The 7,500-nt window shown below is 45.4% G+C and overlaps 1 pseudogene; it reads right to left on the reverse strand.

Annotated features, from left to right (window-relative positions):
• Positions 1-7,500, reverse strand: part of LOC105898480 — a 44,320-nt pseudogene that overhangs the window by 17,177 nt on the left and 19,643 nt on the right.

Genomic DNA, 7,500 nt, shown 5'->3' on the forward strand with positions numbered 1-7,500 from the left:
TATTCATATGGCAACAATTAATTCATGTTAGCAATGGAATAATGTTATCTCATTACAGGTACCAATGTAACAGTTATGTAACAGTTCTCTGCTGACCTTTGCTGCAAAGTTGTTCAATTCAGAGCAATGCTGTCACAGAGCAGACCTGTGCTGAGTAATGCTTAAATAGATCAGAACTGTGCTGACCTGTGCTCCAATATAACTGTGCTGTGCTGAAATATGCTCTAATAGACTGGTGCTGCCGTGATCCGTTCCACAAGTTCATCCATCTCAATGATTACTTTATGCCAGTGAGAAGGAAAAGTACTTGGCAAGGGAATTGACAGGGTCCTGAAATGCCTAGCAGGGATCTAACTAACGATCCCGGTAAGTAAATCTGTTTTGGAATAACACGTCAGAATATAAGGAGATGGAGGAAGGGGGTGATGTGCCGTGACAAGAAAGTGGGGGTGGAATTAAAATCACAGAAGTAAACGCGCGGCCTGTTGATCATTGTTTGTTTATGAAACATCATTTGTGTGACGGAACAGATCAGCTCAGCCCTTTGTTTGTCACACATCATTTGTGTGACGGAACAAATAATCTCAGGCTTTGTTTGTAAAACATAATTTGTGTGACGGAACAAATAATCTCAGGCCTTTGTTTGTAAAACATAATTTGTGTGACGGAACAAATAATCTCAGGCCTTTGTTTGTAAAACATAATTTGTGTGACGGAACAAATAATCTCAGCCCTTTGTTTGTAAAACCTAATGTGTGTGACGGAGCGGACCATCTCAGGCCTTTGGTGTCACAGAGTCGACCGCCTCCGCTCTGTGGCCTCCTCACCTGGTCGATCAGCTGCCGCCTGAAAGGGTTGTCTTCCTCCAGCACACCAGCCCAGAGCTCCGCGTCCTTCCGCCGCACCAGGTAACGCGATTCACTCTTGAAGAGCGAGTTCTCGTTGCACACCTGGAACAGGTAAATATGGGGTAAGCTGTGCGTGAGGCGGTGTAAGGTAGAATCAAATGAGAGAGTAACAGCAGTAATAGCAGAGAATGACAAACACATTCAATGTCACAAACTGGATGCAAATTTGTCATCAACATTAAAAAGGCATGGGGCTTCCACCAGGCTATTGGTTAGTAAGGTTGTGGTTAAGGACATAACGCATTGATGCACAATAAAGCACATTGTGTTGCCTCTTGGTATGAAATGCGCTATATAGATAAAGTTGGATTTGATTTGATTTGATTTATGACTGTGTCAGGTTTAGGACCCAGAGAGGGTTTAAGATAAGAATTGAAGCTGGAGGTGTTAACATGGATTTAGAGGTCAGGTCTTAGATCAGTATTGAGCTGGGGATTAAGGTAACATAAGTTCAGAGGTCAGGTCTTAGATTAGTATTGAGCTGGGGATTAAGGTAACATGGATTTAGAGGTCAGGTCTTAGATCAGTATTGAGCTGGGGATGAAGGTAACATGAGTTCAGAGGTCAGGTCTTAGATTAGTATTGAGCTGGGGATTAAGGTAACATGGATTTAGAGGTCAGGTTTTAGATTAGTATTGAGCTGGGGATTAAGGTAACATGGATTTAGAGGTCAGGTTTTAGATTAGTATTGAGCTGGGGATTAAGGTAACATGAGTTTAGAGGTCAGGGCTTAGATTAGTATTGAGCTGGAGATTAAGGTAACATGGATTTAGAGGTCAGGTCTTAGATCAGTATTGAGCTGGGGATTAAGGTAACATGAGTTCAGAGGTCAGGTCTTAGATCAGTATGGGTCACCATTCATGGAAGAATGAAATTATGTGTGCTTCAAGTATGTAAATTAAAATAAATGCCAGATCAAAGCCAGTCAAAGGGCACTTTAAGGTAGAATGAACGACTTTAAAGGAAAACATTGGGATATTTTTAGATCTTTTTGGGTCAAGATTTCTACTGGGTACAAAAATGATCGAAATCAGTCCAATATTGAGTTGAAACACTAAAACCGACAACCTCAAAACGGCTATACAATGGAATCCTATGGAGCTAGCATGCACGTCAAAGTACATTACATTTACATGTAGTCATTTAGCAGACGCTTTTATCCAAAGCGACGTACAAGGGAAGTAAACCGCTTGTTTCTAAATATAGGGCCCAGGTTGAAAAATCCCAACGTTTTCCTTTAAGGAAGAAGCTGCCTGGTTCTGGAGGAGTTGGGGGTCTGTCACCTTGATGAGCTCCTGGTCACACTGTCCCCTTTCGTAGGCCACGAAGGCCAGGTGTGGATCCCTCTTCTGGCAGTACCGGCCCACCACTACACTGTCATAGAACAGGTTCTCCCGCAGGAACCGCTCCGGGTTGTTGTTACTGTCGATGTAGATCTTGGCCACGGCATTGTGGGTAGCCGGCTCCTCTGAGCCCTCTGAAAGGCGGGACTCCAGCCAAGGGAGGAGGAGCTTCAGTCTGGAAGGTCATTCGGGGGGGGGGGGAAAGGTCATTAGGGGGTTAAGTCAATGCAGTGGTTCAGAGTTGATTGTGACCAGAATATTAACAAGTAACAACTAATAACAAACTAATGAGAACTAAAGCACAGTCAGTGTGTGTACATTACACACAATAAAAAGAACTATCCACGCTATCAGGTAAGTAAGTAAAGAAACTAACTAAGTATACAACGTGAGGTCAGGCAGTGCATGCAAGCATATAATGGACTTCTTATTGTAGTGCCAGGAGTTTTTCAGGATGAGATGAGAACACTGAGATAGTGTTAATTTATGACTAGAGGAGATGTAAAACTGTAATAAGGTGTTATAGACTCTGTAATAATATCTTATAGGAGTGTAATAGGGTATATTAAAGGACCTGTTCCTCTTCTCCACCTCGGCCACCAGGTCGTCGGTGCTGAAGGGGCCCTTGACGGACATGAGCAGGTTTTTCATCACGTCTTCAGAGCAGTCCACGTCCAGCAGACCACCCAACACCACAGGCAGCCGGCTGGGGTTTACCTGCACACACACACACACACACACACACACACACACACACACACACACACACACCCCCACACCCACACACACACACACACCGAATAATGTTATACTCACACACACAATTAAGTTATAGACACACACAAACAAATATGCAAACACACACACACACACACTATCCATATTTCAAAGGTTTATGCATAAATGAAACATACTGTTGTCAAATGTTTCAGTGGTTTGTGTGGCTCAGGTTGATGACATCAGCTGAGCGCTTACCTTCTGCACGTAGATCTCAATGTACTTCTGCAGGCTGTTGCGGTAGAGGTACAGGACCAGGTCATGGACAAAGTCAAAGCGATCACACACTACGATAAGAGGCAGCTGATCCGTTAGCTTAGCTTCCTGTGAATGGAGCAGAAATATACACATGCGCACACACACACACACACACACACACACACACACACACACACACACACACACACACACACACACAGGTGCTAATTAATTTTCTGGCTTCCTCTCTCTTTCCCTCTGACTTGTCTTCTGCCTCCTGTCCTTTTCTTCTCCTCTCCCCGCCTCCATCCCTCTCTCACCTTGAGGAAGTTCTTCACCCGCTCAGGGTCGTAGCAGTTGCTCTCTCTGCAGATGCGCTCCACCTCTTGGATCTGGCCCGTCTTACAGGCCGCCTGGATGTACTTGTAGTGGACGTCTGGGTCCTGGCTGAAGTTCACGATGGAACCCAGGAAGTAAAACAGGCCTGAGACAGATAGACAGACAGACAGGTAGACAGACAGACAGAGAGAGAGACAGATGGGCAGATAGACAGATAGGAACACACAATATTTAGATGTTCTTAAATCTAGATGTTGGGTATTTTATGTTATCCCACACACACGCACACATACGCGCACACACACACACACACACGCACACACACACACACACACACACACTCAGTTCTGTTGCAGCACAGTTAATGAACAGTCATAGTAAATAAAGCCTGTGTAAAACCAAGTAGATGCAAAGATAGAAGAAAAAAGAAAGAAACACACACACACACACTTACACACACACACACACACACACACACCACACACACACACACACACACACACACACAGGTAACTGAGACTGACTCACACATACACTTAAACACTCTGGACAGTAATAGAAAGCTTGATCATTCTCTAACACTTTCTCTCACACACACTCTCAGACTCTTCAACCCCCTCTAAACCCCTGAGACACAGTGACACACACTCTCTCCCTGCACACAAAAACACACTCAGACACCTTCGCACTAGCTCTACAAACCAATTGACACACTGACACACTTCTGCCTACTACGACACCACACTCTTACACACTCTACACTGACAGCTCAAGGCTTAATAAAAAGTTCACTGCGTCGTGCTGTACACATATTCTCTGCATGTTGACCCACTCAAACCATAAAAGCTATAACAGGGTCATCAGTAAAATCATGCTGGCGTACTAAAAACACTGATGAATGGAAACCTGCTCATACACACACACACACACCACACACAGACGCAACACACTACACACTCACACACATACAACACCACTCACACACAAACACACAACACCCACAACCACAACCACACCCACACGCTACTCACGCAGTCACACACACGACACACACACACACACACACACCACACACACACACACCCACACCCCACACTCACTCGTCACACACACACACACACACACACACACACAGCACCCACACCCACACCCACACACACACCGCACACACACACCACACACACACACACACACACACACACACACACACACATACATAGTGCACTCTCTCAACCCACCCTCATAGCTCTTGAAGGACTCAAAGAGCTCGAGCAGCGTGTGTATGCCCAGCTGCTCGTGGTATTTGGACGCCACCTGACGGCCAGCTGGAGGTTCTGCCTGAGGTTGGCAGAGAGCATCGCCCGCAGACACTCCACCGAGTCCTCCACTGAACAGGGCGCCAAAGAATTCACAGCCACTGGGACAGAAAGAGACACACAACAACACCACACACACACACACACACACACACACAAATTAATTCACAAACACACAATAGAAACATCCATGTACCCATAGACATAATCTAATAATGGGTGTGCATACCTTAATGCCAAGCATTTCTGCTCATTGTGTGTGTCAATGTTTAAATCGATCATCTAGTGCATGTGTGTTTGTGTCCTGTATGTGTATGTGTGTGTGTGTGTGTGTGTGCATGTTGTGTGTGTGTATGTGTGTACCTCTAGGTTGAGCTGGAGTGATGGTTCTCTGCATGTTGTACAGGTCAGTGTAGTGTGTGTGTGTGTGTATGTGTGCGTGTGTGTTTCCTCTGGGTTGAGCAGGTGTGTGTGTGTACGATGGTTGTCTTGAAGTCATACAGGTCGGTGTAGTGTGTGTGTGTGTGTCTGTGTACCTCTGGGGTTGAGCAGGTGTGTGTGTACGATGGTTCTCTTGAAGTCAAACAGGTCGTGTAGTGTTTTGTGTGTGTTGTACCTCTGGGTTAAGCAGGTGTGTGTGTCCGATTGTTCTCTTGATGTCATACAGGTCTGTGTAGTGTAAAGTGTGTGTGTGTGTGTGTGTGTGTACCTCTGGGTTGAGCAGGTGTGTGTGTACGATGGTTCTCTTGAAGTCGAACAGGTCGGTGTAGTGTGTGTGTGCGTGTGTGTGTGTGTGTCTGTGTGTGTACCTCTGGGTTGAGCAGGTGTGTGTGTACGATGGTTCTCTTGAAGTCCAACAGGTCGGTGTAGTGTGTGTGTGTGTCTGTGTGTGGGTGTACCTCTGGGTTGAGCAGGTGTGTGTGTACGATGGTTCTCTTGAAGTCATACAGGTGGGTGTAGCGTGTGTGTGTGTGTGTGTGTGTGTGTGTGTGTGTGTGTGTGTGTGTACCTCTGGGTTGAGCAGGTGTGTGTGTACGATGGTTCTCTTGAAGTCAAACAGGTGGGTGTAGTGTGTGTGTGTGTGTGTGTGTGTGTGTGTGTGTGTGTGTGTGTACCTCTGGGTTGAGCAGGTGTGTGTGTACGATGGTTCTCTTGAAGTCAAACAGGTCGGTGTAGTGCTCCAGAGCTCTCTGTAGCAGCCCTGCCTTCTCACACAGCTGAGCGATGTGTGTGGCGGTCATAGGTGTGGTGAACATTTGGTTGCCCAGGATAGCATCTGCAACCTGAAATTGAATTGAATTGAATTGAATTGAATTTGAAATTTGGAAAACACATACACACATGCAATAAATCAGAAAGATCAGGTTTATTTGGCCAAGTAAGTTCGCAACAAACATACACACCCAACCGACACATCACACACACACACACACACACACATGCACGCGCGCACACACACATACTCAGATTATGTACATATATGGCCACAGAAATTCACAGTGTGCACATACTCAACAAATACTCAACATACACATATAAATGCTACACACATGCTGTACAAAATATTCATAGCTTTTCCTCCTTTCCCGAAGTGTCATACTATGTGCTGACGATCTAATTCACGCTCTGGTTCACAGTGTCATACTCTGTGTTGACGAGTCTAATTCACTCTGGTCACAGTGTCATACCTGTGCTGACAAGTCTAATTCACTCTGGGTCACAGTTGTCATACTGTGCTGTCGAGTCTAATTCACTCTGGTTCACAGTGTCATACTCTGTGCTGACGAGTCTAATTCACTCTGTTTCACAGTGTCATACTCTGTGCTGACGAGTCTAATTCACTCTGGTTCACAGTGTCATGACTATGTGCTGTCGAGTCTAATTCACTCTGGTCACAGGTGTCATTACTCTGTGCTTGACAAGTCTAATTCACTCTGGTTCACAGTTGCCATACTCTGTTTGGGGCCTGAAGAGTCTAATTCACTCTGGTTCACAGTGTCATACTCTGTGCTGACGAGTCTAATTCACATCTGGTTCACAGTGTCATACTATGTGCTGTCGAGTCTAAATTCACTCTGGTTGACAGTGTCATACTCTGTGCTGACGAGTCTAATTCACTCTGTGTTCACAGTTCATTACTCTGGTGCTGACCGAGTCTAGTTCACTCTGGTTTCACAGTGTCATACTCTGTGCTGACGAGTCTAATTCACTCTGGTTCACAGTGTCATACTTAATGTGCTGTCGAGTCTAATTCACTCTGGTTCACAGTGTCATACTGCTGTGCTGACGAGTCTAATTCACTCTGGTTCACAGTGTCATACTGTGCTGACAAGTCTAATTCACTCTGGGTCACAGTGTCATACTGTGCTGTCGAGTCTAATTCACTCTGGTTCACAGTGTCATACTCTGTGCTGACGAGTCTAGTTCACTCTGGTTCACAGTGTCATACTCTGTGCTGACGAGTCTAATTACTCTGGTTCACAGTGTCATACTATGTGCTGTCGAGTCTAATTCACTCTGGTTCACAGTGTCATACTCTGTGCTGACGAGTCTAATTCACTCTGGTTCACAGTGTCATACTGTGCTGACAAGTCTAATTCACTCTGGGTCACAGTGTCA

The sequence above is a fragment of the Clupea harengus genome, chromosome 7 (genome assembly GCF_900700415.2).
Source record: "Clupea harengus chromosome 7, Ch_v2.0.2, whole genome shotgun sequence".
Classification (NCBI taxonomy): domain Eukaryota; kingdom Metazoa; phylum Chordata; class Actinopteri; order Clupeiformes; family Clupeidae; genus Clupea; species Clupea harengus.